This window comes from Rana temporaria (assembly GCF_905171775.1).
Source record: "Rana temporaria chromosome 9 unlocalized genomic scaffold, aRanTem1.1 chr9d, whole genome shotgun sequence".
Taxonomy (NCBI): Eukaryota; Metazoa; Chordata; class Amphibia; order Anura; family Ranidae; genus Rana; species Rana temporaria.
In genome coordinates, this window is record NW_024404480.1 from 247,749 (window position 1) to 261,967 (window position 14,219).

Sequence of the window (14,219 nt, forward strand, 5' to 3'; positions counted from 1 at the left end):
CTGGGGGACCTACATGACACAGACAAGGTCCGCCCCCCCCCCTCCCCCGAGAAATGTCCTGCAGCCATCACTGGAGTGTATAGAGACAGGAAGCGGCTGCCAACACAACCCCTGGGGAACCCACATGACACAGACAAGGTCCGCCCCCCCCCTCCCCCGAGAAATGTCCTGCAGCCATCACTGGAGTGTATAGAGACAGGAAGCGGCTGCCAACACAACCCCTGGGGAACCCACATGACACAGACAAGGTCCGCCCCCCCCCTCCCACGAGAAATGTCCTGCAGCCATCACTGGAGTGTATAGAGACAGGAAGTGGCTGTCAACACAACCCCTGGGGAACCCACATGACACAGACAAGGTCCGCCCCCCCCCTCCCACGAGAAATGTCCTGCAGCCATCACTGGAGTGTATAGAGACAGGAAGTGGCTGTCAACACAACCCCTGGGGAACCCACATGACACAGACAAGGTCCGCCCCCACCCCTCCCCCGAGAAATGTCCTGCAGCCATCACTGGAGTGTATAGAGACAGGAAGCGGCTGCCAACACAACCCCTGGGGAACCCACATGACACAGACAAGGTCCGCCCCCTACCCCCTCCCCCGAGAAATGTCCTGCAGCCATCACTGGAGTGTATAGAGACAGGAAGCGGCTGCCAACACAACCCCTGGGGAACCCACATGACACAGACAAGGTCCGCCCCCTCCCCTCCCCCGAGAAATGTCCTGCAGCCATCACTGGAGTGTATAGAGACAGGAAGTGGCTGCCAACACAACCCCTGGGGAACCCACATGACACAGACAAGGTCCGCCCCTCCCCTCCCCCGAGGAATGTCCTGCAGCCATCACTGGGGTGTATAGAGACAGGAAGCGGCTGCCAACACAACCCCTGGGGAACCCACATGACACAGACAAGGTCCGCCCCCTACCCCTCCCCCGAGAAATGTCCTGCAGCCATCACTGGAGTATATAGAGACAGGAAGCGGCTGCCAACACAACCCCTGGGGAACCCACATGACACAGACAAGGTCCGCCCCCCCCACCCCCGAGAAATGTCCTGCAGCCATCACTGGGGCGTATAGAGACAGGAAGCGGCTGCAGAGAGGCTGCGGGAGATCAGCACTGCTGTCTTTACACAGTAATATTATAATGTAGATAATACAATAGATCTGACAGCTTGGATATTATCCACTTCAATAGCACTTTTACCCCCTTTCTGCCCAGGCCAGTTTTCAGCTTTCAGGCTGATGAGGCTGCATTGATGGGCACTGATGAGGCTTCACTGATGTGCACCAATGGGGCTGCACTGATGTGCGCTGATGAGGCTGCACTTATGGGCACTGATGAGGCTGCACTGATTATGAGGTTTCATTGATGTGCGCTGATGGGGCAGCATTGATGGGCACTGATGAGGCTTCACTGATGAGGCTGCACTGATGAGGGTTTATTGATGTGTGCTGATGAGGCTGCACTTATGGGCACTGATGAGGCTGCACTGATTATGAGGTTTCATTGATGTGCGCTGATGGGGCAGCATTGATGGGCACTGATGGCCACTGACAAGGTTGCACTGATGGGCACTGATGAGGCTGTACTGATGGGCACTGATGAGGCTGTACTTATGGGCACTGATGAGGCTGTACTGAGGGGCACTGATGAGGCTGTACTGCAGGGGGAATGATGAGGCTGTACTGATGTACCCAGACGAGGCTGCACTAATGAGGCTGCACTGATGGAGCTCATTATCAGTGTAAACAATGTACACGCTGCCCCCTGTCAGCCTTGCTGGTTCTCTGCTCTCCTGTCCTCACACAGAGGGAGTGTGTAAGGAAAGGAATGCTGATCGGTTTGATCGGCTCTTTACCTCAATCTCTGATCAGCTTGTCCAAGGAGAACGTCCATGGGAAACATTTCCATTCTGAACTCTGTATCCGTAGAATGTCTCCTTTCTCTTCCTATCTGTTCTATAAAGGGGGGGGGGGGGTGGAATGACATGTGTGGCGCCCCCTGCAGCTCTGGAGGGGACATAATTAATGTGCAGCCTCCGGGGAGTCCCGGGAACTGAATGCAATTAGAGAGAGCCGGGACCCAGCGGGGTTCCTCCAGAGGATGACATCACCCCAGCATTCCAGGAACAAGCCGGAGACCCCCCCCTCCCCGGCTTAACGAGCAATTAGACCCCGGGTGTGATCGACCCCTGAGGTGGGGGTCGGGGATTCCGGTCATTAAGTCAGAGGCGGCTCTTTAATGAGGCAAATTAGGTGGTCACCTAAGGCCTCGCACTCACAGGGGTCTCGCTGCTGCCTAATTAGCCTCTGTGTGATAGATCCCTGCATCTGGAGCGGGGCCCTCCCGTGTCACAAAGCCTAGAGCCCGCCTCTGCACTCATTCTATGGAAGATTCTCCTGCTGCACAAATTAATGGGGAGAGGAAATGTATTTGTCACAAAGTATCCGACCCCCCCCCTCCCCCGACACTAATGAGGAGACAAGAGGTGACCACAGAGTATCCGACCCCCCCCTCCCCCGACACTAATGAGGAGACAAGAGGTGACCACAGTGTATCCGCCCCCCCCCCCCCTCCCCCGACACTAATGAGGAGACAAGAGGTGACCACAGTGGTCACGCACATGCGCATTCTACTTCTTGCATGTGTAGTTCGGCTCCTATGCTTGTGATCCTGCCATTGGGGGGGGAGTGCAGGTAGGCCTAGACAGTTGGTGGTAATCGGGGATTCTATAATCAGAAGGACTGATAGAATAATTTGTCGCCAGGATCGCCTCAACCCAATGGTTTGCTGTCTCCCTGGCGCCAGGGTTCGGCATGTGGTGGACCGGGTGGATAAATTACTGGGAGGGGCCGGGCATGACCCACCACGTTGGAACCAATGACAGTATACATGGAAGGTGGAGGCTCCTGAAGAATCCATTTAAAGAACTAGGCTGCAAGATGAAGGGAAGGACCTCCAAGGTGATATTCTCTGAAATATTGCCTGTGCCATGCGGGGAGATTAGAGAGCTGAATGCATGGCTAAAGACCTGGGGGCAGATCCACAGAGCGAGTACGCCGGCGTATCTACTGATACGCCGGCGTACTTTCAAATTTCCTGCGTCGTATCTTTGGGTTGAATCCTCAAAACAAGATACGACGGCTTCTGGGTTCGATCCGACAGGCGTACGCCTTCGGATCTAAACTGCAATACTTCGGCGTCCGCTGGGTGGCGTTCACGTCGTTTTCCGCGTTGGGTATGCAAATTAGCTATTTCCGACCATCCGCGAATGTACGCGCGGCCGTCAAATTCTCTTACGTCGTCTCTAGTCGGCTTTTTCCGGCGTATAGTTAAAGCTGCTATTTTGCGGCATATGGTTAGACTTGCCATGTTAAGTATGGCCGTCGTTCCCGCGTCGAAATTTAAATTTTTTTACTTTTTTGCGTAAGTCGTCCGTGAATCGGAATGTATGTAAGTCCCGTCTAAGTTAAAAAAGCGATGTCATTTAGCGCAATGCGCGGCGGGAAATTTCGAGACGGCGCATGCGCAGTTCATTCGGCGTGGGGACGCGCTTCATTTAAATGAAACACGCCCCCTACCCGCCCAATTTGAAATCCGCCGCCAGAAATACACTACGCTGCCGTAACTTACCGCGCAAAATCGCTGAGGATTTTAAATTACGCCAGGTAAGGTACGGCGGCGTAGCGTATCTCTGATACGCTGCGCCCATCTATTTCTATGTGGATCTGGCCCCTGGTGTAGGAAGGAGGGATTTGGATTTCTAGAGCACTGGGCTGACTTTTCATTGGGGTGCAACCTATATGCTAAAGACGGTTTGCACTTGAATGGAAGGGGGTCTGCTGTGCTGGGGGGAGGTTTATGGGAATGCTGGAGGAGTATTTAAACTAGACTTGAGGGGGGAGGGTGAACTAGAATTTCATCGGGCACACAGGTCAGTTAGGGACAGGGCTTTTTTTCAGCGGGAACGCGGGGGAACGCAGTTCCGGCACCTCCTGGACTGACTGTATGTAATGGCAAGGGGTGCTGGGGTGTGCTGCAGGGTATTGATGCTCACTGCTGGGGATCTATTTTTGCCGGGGGGGGGTCTATTGTTGCTGAGGAGGTCTATTGTTGATGGTGGGGGACCTATTGTTGCTGGGGTTTCTTATGTTGCTGGGGGGGTCACTTGTTGCTGAAAGAGATCTACTGTTGGGGGAGGGGTCTATTGTTGATGGCTGCCAGAGAGTCTATTAATGCTGGCTGTGCGGAGATCTGTTGATGCTGCTGGGAGTCTATTGTTGCTGGGGGGGAATTTTGTTGTGGGTGGTCCATTGTTGTTAGGGGGATATATTGTTGCTGGGTGCAGGGGATCTATTTTACTGATTTTCTTAATATCATTACCAAATTCCATACAAATTACTTATCACCACAAATATATACTTGGTTCTAGATTGCCTAAAAGGGGCGATACTGGGAGGTGGGTAGGGGGCGGAGAAAAGGGATGACCCAGAAAGGGGGAGTTCCTGTACCTATTGTCTGAGAAAAAAAGCACTGGTTAGGGGTCAGACATTAATGGAGAGTGGAATGGGGATAGATGGGGGAGGGTTATGGCAGGTGACAAGAAAGTTCCCATGTTGCAAACAGCCATTGGAAATAATAGTGCCATTTGTACTACTATAAATGATATGAAAAACACCAGAGAAAAATGTAACAATACATTTAAGTGTTTGTTCACCAATGCCAGAAGTCTGCCATACAAAACAGGTGAGTTGGAAGCTCTGGTGCATGAGGAGAGCTATGATGTAATCGGTATTGCTGAAACTTGGCTTCAATCCTCACATGACTGGGCTATTAATATTCCTGGCTATGCTCTCTTTCGGAAAGACAGGGTAAAAAGGAAAGGTGGAGGGGTCTGTCTCTATGTGAGAAGTGACCTCAAAGCAAGCGTGAAAGAGAACCTGGTTGATGGAGAGTGTGATGAGGCTGAAGCATTATGGGTGAAACTGCATACAGATGTGCGTAGTTCAAAATTAATCATTGGAGTTTGTTATAAACCACCCAATGTTAAAGTGGAGTTCCACCCATAAATATAACATTACATCAGTAGTTTAAAAAAAATGTCATTAGTCAAAAAAATTTTTAGATGCCTTCAAAGTGTTGTTGCTAGGCAGAATAGTTAATCTTCCCACTTCCTGCACCCAGGTGCTTAAGCTTCCTAACCTACACCGCACAGACTCCTGGGAATGTAGTGGGTGTAACTTTCCAGGAGTCTGTGCACTCCCCAGTCTCGAAGAATCATGTGACTTGGACAGTACAGGTGCTGAAACCTGATCTGAAACCTATTACACTGCTTGTGCAGCACTTAGCATGTGCGAGATCTGCAAGGCTGAAATCCAGGAAGTCATACAGTCTGGCTTCATGATGCCCACACTTAAGATGGCCCCAGTCAATTTCTATTTTATAAAGTGTCTAAATGCTGTACCAACCTAACAAAACGGACCTTAGTGTACAGACTAACTTTACTAGAATACATTAAGCTTGTGTATTACAGGGGTATTTATATTTAAATATGAAATTGTGGTCGGAACTCCGCTTTAAGGTGGAGGTGGAGACTCAGCTCAGATGGGAAGGGCTGCAAGGTCTGGGACGGTGATAATAATGGGGGATTTTAACTACCCAGAAAGTGACTGGATTAATGGCACTTCTGGGACAGTTAAAGGACAAAAATGTAAAAACCTATTGCATGACAATTTTATGGTGCAGTTTATTGAGGCCCCAACTAGGAATGATGCTCTGTTGGACCTGATAATCTCAAACCATGCAGAGCTTATTACTAATGTTCAGATAAAGGAACACCTGGGTAGCAGTGATCATAACATGATTTCATTTAATGTTAACTATAAGCAAGAAATACATACAAAGTGCAAATTTTCCAAGGATGAGGGCTGCTCTCCAGGACTTGGACTGGGAGGGACTATTGGCACCGATGAACACAGAACAGAAATGGGAATTCTTCAGTAAGACCGTTTATGAACTCACTACAAAGTATGGGCCAGATTCACAGCCGAGATACGACAGCGTATCTCCTGATACGCTGTCGTATCTCTGAGATACACTTGTCGTATCTATGCGGCTGATTCATAGAATCAGGTTTCGCATAGATAGCCCTAAGATCCGACAGGTGTAATTGAATTACACCGTCGAATCTTAGGATGCAATTCTAGGCCAGCCGCTAGGTGGCGTTTCCATAGCGGTCGGCGTAGAATATGCAAATCACTAGTTACGGCTATTCCCGAACGTCCGCGTTACCCGTCGCTCTATTATTTTTTTTTGTGGTTGAACTGGATGGACTTGTGTCTTTTTTCAACCTGACTAACTATGTAACTATGACCCGGATATTACCCCTCTCCCTGTATCGGGGTCATGTCATTATCACTACCATCACTACCACTACCGATCTGACATTCAATTTCCACAAATCAATAGAGACGTAAAAAACATTCCGGCCACATAAAGCAGGTTCTGTGCGGAGGATATCCCGGTGACACCCGGCCACATAATGCAGGTTCTGTGCGAAGGATATCCCGGTGACACCCGGCCACATAATGCAGGTTCTGTGCGGAGGAAATCCGGGTGACACCCGGCCACATAATGCAGGTTCTGTGCGGAGGATATCCCGGTGACACCCGGCCACATACAGCAGGTTCTGTGCGGAGGATATCCCGGTGACACCCGGCCACATAAAGCAGGTTCTGTGCAGAGGATATCCCGGTGACACCCGGCCACATAATGCAGGTTCTGTGCGGAGGATATCCCGGTGACACCCGGCCACATAAAGCAGGTTCTGTGCGGAGGATATCCCGGTGACACCCGGCCACATAATGCAGGTTCTGTGCGGAGGATATCCCGGTGACACCCGGCCACATACAGCCGGTTCTGCGCGGAGGATATCCCTGTGACACCTGGCCACATAATGCAGGTTCTGTGCGGAGGATATCCCGGTGACACCCGGCCACATAATGCAGGTTCTGTGCGGAGGATATCCCGGTGACACCCGGCCACATAATGCAGGTTCTGTGCGGAGGATATCCCGGTGACACCCGGCCACATAATGCAGGTTCTGTGCGGAGGATATCCCGGTGACACCCGGCCACATAAAGCAGGTTCTGCGCGGAGGATATCCCTGTGACACCCGGCCACATAATGCAGGTTCTGTGCGGAGGATATCCCGGTGACACCCGGCCACATAATGCAGGTTCTGTGCGGAGGATATCCCGGTGACACCCGGCCACATAAAGCAGGTTCTGTGCGGAGGATATCCCGGTGACACCCGGCCACATAATGCAGGTTCTGTGCGGAGGATATCCCTGTGACACCCGGCCACATAAAGCAGGTTCTGTGCGGAGGATATCCCGGTGACACCCGGCCACATAAAGCAGGTTCTGTGCGGAGGATATCCGGGTGACACCCGGCCACATAATGCAGGTTCTGTGCGGAGGATATCCCGGTGACACCCGGCCACATAATGCAGGTTCTGTGCGGAGGATATCCCGGTGACACCCGGCCACATAATGCAGGTTCTGTGCGGAGGATATCCCGGTGACACCCGGCCACATAATGCAGGTTCTGCGCGGAGGATATCCCTGTGACACCTGGCCACATAAAGCAGGTTCTGTGCGGAGGATATCCCGGTGACACCCGGCCACATAAAGCAGGTTCTGCGCGGAGGATATCCCTGTGACACCCGGCCACATAATGCAGGTTCTGTGCGGAGGATATCCCGGTGACACCCGGCCACATAATGCAGGTTCTGTGCGGAGGATATCCCGGTGACACCCGGCCACATAATGCAGGTTCTGTGCGGAGGATATCCCGGTGACACCCGGCCACATAATGCAGGTTCTGTGCGGAGGATATCCCTGTGACACCTGGCCACATAAAGCAGGTTCTGTGCGGAGGATATCCCGGTGACACCCGGCCACATAATGCAGGTTCTGTGCGGAGGATATCCCGGTGACACCCGGCCACATAATGCAGGTTCTGTGCGGAGGATATCCCTGTGACACCTGGCCACATAAAGCAGGTTCTGCGCGGAGGATATCCCTGTGACACCCGGCCACATAATGCAGGTTCTGTGCGGAGGATATCCCGGTGACACCCGGCCACATAATGCAGGTTCTGCGCGGAGGATATCCCTGTGACACCCGGCCACATAATGCAGGTTCTGTGCGGAGGATATCCCGGTGACACCCGGCCACATAAAGCAGGTTCTGTGCGGAGGATATCCCGGTGACACCCGGCCACATAAAGCAGGTTCTGTGCGGAGGATATCCCGGTGACACCCGGCCACATACAGCAGGTTCTGTGCGGAGGAAATCCCGGTGACACCCGGCCACATACAGCAGGTTCTGTGCGGAGGATATCCCGGTGACACCCGGCCACATAATGCAGGTTCTGTGCGGAGGATATCCGGGTGACACCCGGCCACATAAAGCAGGTTCTGCGCGGAGGATATCCCTGTGACACCCGGCCACATAATGCAGGTTCTGTGCGGAGGATATCCCGGTGACACCCGGCCACATAATGCAGGTTCTGCGCGGAGGATATCCCTGTGACACCCGGCCACATAATGCAGGTTCTGTGCGGAGGATATCCCAGTGACACCCGGCCACATAATGCAGGTTCTGTGCGGAGGATATCCCGGTGACACCCGGCCACATAATGCAGGTTCTGTGCGGAGGATATCCCGGTGACACCCGGCCACATAATGCAGGTTCTGTGCGGAGGATATCCCAGTGACACCCGGCCACATAATGCAGGTTCTGTGCGGAGGATATCCCGGTGACACCCGGCCACATAATGCAGGTTCTGTGTGGAGGATATCCCTGTGACACCTGGCCACATAAAGCAGGTTCTGTGCGGAGGATATCCCGGTGACACCCGGCCACATAAAGCAGGTTCTGTGCGGAGGATATCCCGGTGACACCCGGCCACATAAAGCAGGTTCTGTGCGGAGGATATCCGGGTGACACCCGGCCACATAAAGCAGGTTCTGTGCGGAGGATATCCCGGTGACACCCGGCCACATAAAGCAGGTTCTGTGCGGAGGATATCCCGGTGACACCCGGCCACATACAGCAGGTTCTGTGCGGAGGAAATCCGGGTGACACCCGGCCACATAATGCAGGTTCTGTGCGGAGGATATCCCGGTGACACCCGGCCACATAAAGCAGGTTCTGTGCGGAGGATATCCCGGTGACACCCGGCCACATAATGCAGGTTCTGTGTGGAGGATATCCCTGTGACACCTGGCCACATAAAGCAGGTTCTGTGCGGAGGATATCCCGGTGACACCCGGCCACATAAAGCAGGTTCTGTGCGGAGGATATCCCGGTGACACCCGGCCACATAATGCAGGTTCTGTGCGGAGGATATCCCGGTGACACCCGGCCACATAATGCAGGTTCTGTGCGGAGGATATCCGGGTGACACCCGGCCACATAAAGCAGGTTCTGTGCGGAGGATATCCCGGTGACACCCGGCCACATAAAGCAGGTTCTGTGCGGAGGATATCCCGGTGACACCCGGCCACATACAGCAGGTTCTGTGCGGAGGAAATCCCGGCCGCCTATCATCCATTCACATCTCCCAGCACTTCTGATAAGACCGACGCTCTTTCCTCCCGATGTGCGGCGCATAGTAAGTGAGAGGCGACAAAACCGCTCCAGCGCCGGATAAATCACCAGCGGCTGAGATTTTTGGTCTGGAAGAAAAGAAGCTTCTGATGACGACTCCTAATTAAAAACAATAAATCTCTCAGCGTCCCGATCACCCGGCTGAAGGAAAAACACCCATAAAAACCCGGGAGCGGAAAAATCTGCTTTATAAATCATCCCAAGATAAAAAAAAAGTCCTAAAAATAGGGAAGGGGGACATCGGGCATTTTCCCTTGGCCAAAATGTTGGCAATAATCTGGAAATGTTGTCAAAAAAAGTCAGAAAAATTCATTGGAGGTCAAGGAAAAAGCATTATTAGGGTGATTGTTGGTGGTTTTGAGGGTGCAGTTGGGTTTAAACGGCTGTGAGGGTGAAAGAGGATATCTATCTATCTATTTATCTATCTATCTATCCATCCATCCATCCATCCATCCATCTATCTATCTATCTATCTATCTATCTATCTATCCATCCATCTATCTATCTATCTATCTATCTATCTATCTATCTATCTATCCATCCATCCATCCATCCATCTATCTATCTATCTATCCTGGTCTTGTTCTTGAGCTGAAAATTGCTAGTAACACTAACCCTAATGATAACCCTAATAGTAACCCCAATGATAAACCTAGCACTAACCCTAATGGTAACCCTAACACTAGCCCCAATGATAAGCCTTGCACTAACTGTAATGGTAACCCTAGCACTAACCCTAATGATAATCCTAGAACTAACCCTAACACTAACCCTAATGGAAAATCCTAGCACTAACCCTAATGATAACCCTAGCACTAACCCTAATGGTAACCCTAACACTAATGGTAACCCTTGCACTAACCCTAATGGAAAACCCCTAGCGCTAACCCTAATGATAACCCCAGAACTAACCCTAATGGAAAATCCTAGCACTAACCCTAATGGAAAACCCTAGCACTAACCCTAACACTAACCCTAATGGTAACCCTAACACTAGCCCCAATGATAACCCGCGCACTAACCGTAATGGTAGCCCTAGCACTAACCCTAATGGTAACCCTAACACTAACCCTACTGGTAACCCGTACACTAACACTAATGATAACCCGTGCACTAACCCTACTGGTAACCCTACCAATAGCCCCAATGATAACTTACCCCTAGCACTAACCCTAATGGTAACTCTGGTGATAACCCCAATGGTAACCCTAGCCTAACCCTAAGAGTATGCCTTGTATTTTTCTCAATGAATACAAGATGTTCTGTGATTGGATGAGGTGGACAGGAGGAGGCAGTGATGTCACGATTTCCACCTCGTCCAATATACTTTACTCTGATATTTTCTGGCTCAGTCTATAGCGGCACAACAATGACACTACAACAACCTTTGTCACCTTCAGAAAGAAGACAAATAGATAATGAAGTAAAAATGTTGGTGATGAAAGAATGCAATTTTCCCAATCTGGCCCCATTTCTCCAACACAAAGAACGAGCCATCGCTGTCCAAGCGTGCCATTTCACCCTGAGACCTGGGTCATGTGTACCCGGTGAAGGGTCCTCTTATTTTTGGGATATGAGATGGGATGGGACATGTGAAGTCCTTCTGTTGTAGGAAGGGATTATTGTGCTACGAAATAACCTGCAAACCAAAGAGTGTGCTGCATTGCTCTATACCAGGCTGCCATCCAGTGGTCACAGGGTGATATTACATCCTAGATAATTGGAGTGTAATGTATTGTATGTCCTGGAGGCCAGATTGTAATTTGAATTGCTGAACCGACTTCTATTAGTCCATTCACTGAACACACTGCTAGCTTCGATGCCGCTCTGTATTCCCATAATACTTGGTATATGCCGGGATTTTGTCTGGGGAGGTCCTCATTTATTCACAGATAGTGGTAATCACAGTCACCTGGACTTGTTCTGTAATGCTGAAGATGTTTCACAGTTCATCTCAGTGTTTTCCTCAGTTCTAATGAGTGTCAAAAACATACCCCAGTATCTCTGTCTGCATAGGAAACTTCATCCAATCGTAATCCACAATCCACTGTCTGGCATATGTGTTCATTATGTGAGTTATGACACTGATGGCTTAATGTATGCAGACATCCAACGATCACACCTACCTATACAGCCATAAGTTCAGGTGTCTCCAGTGAAGGGTCCAGTTTATACTCCATCATACAAAGACATTGTAGACAATTTTAGTCTTCCAACCGTGTGGTAACAGTTTGGTGAAGACCCCTTTCTGTTTCAGCAAGACTGTGCGCCCCCCTGTGTACAAAGCCAGCTCCATACAGCCCCGGGTTGACCAGTTTGGACCGGTTCTATAAAGACATGAGTTGACTAGTTTGGACTAGTTCCATAAAGATATGGGTTGACCAGTTTAGACCAGTTGCCTAAAGAGCTGGGTTGACCAGTTTGGACCAGTTGCATAAAGACATGGGTTGACTAGTTTGGACTAGTTCCATAAAGACCTGAGTTGACCAGTTTGGACCAGTTGCCTAAAGATCTTTGTTGACTAGTTTGGACTAGTTCCATAAAGACAAGGGTTGACCAATTTAGACCAGTTCCATAAAGACATGGGTTGACCAGTTTGGACCAGTTGCATAAAGACCTGGGTTGACTAGTTTGGACTAGTTCCATAAAGACCTGAGTTGACCAGTTTGGACCAGTTGCCTAAAGATCTTTGTTGACTAGTTTGGACTAGTTCCATAAAGACAAGGGTTGACCAGTTTAGACCAGTTGCATAAAGACCTTTGAAATAGTTCCATAAAGACCTGGGTTGACCAGTTTGGACCAGTTGCATAAAGACCTGGGTTGACTAGTTTGGACTAGTTCCATAAAGATATGGGTTGACCAGTTTGGACCAGTTGCAAAAAGACCTGGATTGACCAGTTTGGATTAGTTCCATAAAGACATGGGTTGATCTGTTTGGACCAGTTGCACAAAGACCTTTGGACTAGTTCCATAAAGTCCTGGTTTGACCAGTTTGGACCAGTTGCATAAAGACATGGAATGACCAGTTTGGATCAGTTGCATAAAGACCTGGGTTGACCAGTTTGGACCAGTTGCACAAATACCTGGGTTGACTAGTTCCATATAGTCCTGGGTTGACTAGTTTGGACCAGTTGCATAAAGACCTGGGTTGACTAGTTTGGACCAGTTCCATAAAGACATGGGTTGACCAGTTTGGATCAGTTGCATAAAGACCTGGGTTGACCAGTTTGGACCAGTTGCACAAAGACCTGGGTTGACTAGTTTGGACCAGTTCCATAAAGACATGGGTTGACCAGTTTGGACCAGTTCCATAAAAACCTGGGTTGACCAGTTTGGACCAGCTCTGGGTTGACTAGGAAGGACCAGCTCTGGGTTGACTAGGAAGGACCAGCTCCATAAAGACATGAGTTAACCAGTTTTTACCAGCCATTATAATTTCCACAGAGGTCCTACTTGGTTGGCTCACTCCTCCCCTCTATTTCACACCAGGAGTGCCTTATGGACCTATCTCTGCCAGGGAAGTTGCCTGTGTCGGTTGCTACAGCTGATTATGCCACCACAGCTCCCGGTAATGATGTCCCCAGTTGCCTCATGATCCACAGCATTATGCCCTCAATGCACAAATTTTGTAAGTAACAATTTAGGTGAGGGGGGGTTTCACATATCAGTGCTGCATGTCAGTGCCCATCAGTGCCATGTATTAATGACCATCAGTGTACAGCAGTGCCGCCTATCAGTGCCCAGCAGTGCCGCCTATCAGTGCCACCCATAAATACCCATCATTGCAGCCTTTCAATGCCCATCAGTGCGGCCTACCAGTGCCCATCAGTGCCGCGTATCAGTGCCCATCGTCAGTGGCCGTCAGTGCCCATAAGTGCCACCTTATTGGCGCCACCTTATCAGTGCCGCCTTATCAGTGCCCATCAGTGAAGGAGAAAACGTTCTTATTTACAACATTTTCTAACAGAAAAAAAAGAAAAACTTTTATTTTTTTCAAAAATGTTGGTGTTTTTTTATTTGTATAGCAAAAAATAAAAACCGCAGAGGTGATCAAATGCCACCAAAAGAAAGCTCTATGTGTGGGAACAAAATGATAAAAATTCTGTTAGGGTGCCGTGTCGCACGACCGGGCAACTGTCATTTAAACAGCGACAGCGCAGAAAGCTGAAAATTGGCCTGGGCAGGAGGGGGGGGGGGGGGGGGTAAGTGCCCCCGGTATTGAAGTGGTTAAATAGAACAGCTCCTGTTTTCATCCAGAGATTATTTCTTGTTGTCGATTTGTTGGCTCATTTCTTCCAATTTTACTGTCATATAAAAAAAAAAAAAGGATAAAATTGAAATATAAAAAGTATAAAAAGAAATTCTATTTGGCGTTTAGGAAAGTTTTATACCCCGGCCGCCGGTTGTAGATTCAATTATCTATGGAGGGGAACGCCGGTCGTAATCTGTACAATGGCTGTCAGGCATAATGGCGGATGGTTAATGGTGTGTTCTTTGTGTAACTCCAGGCCATTCTTCTCAACTGTGTATGAAAAAAGA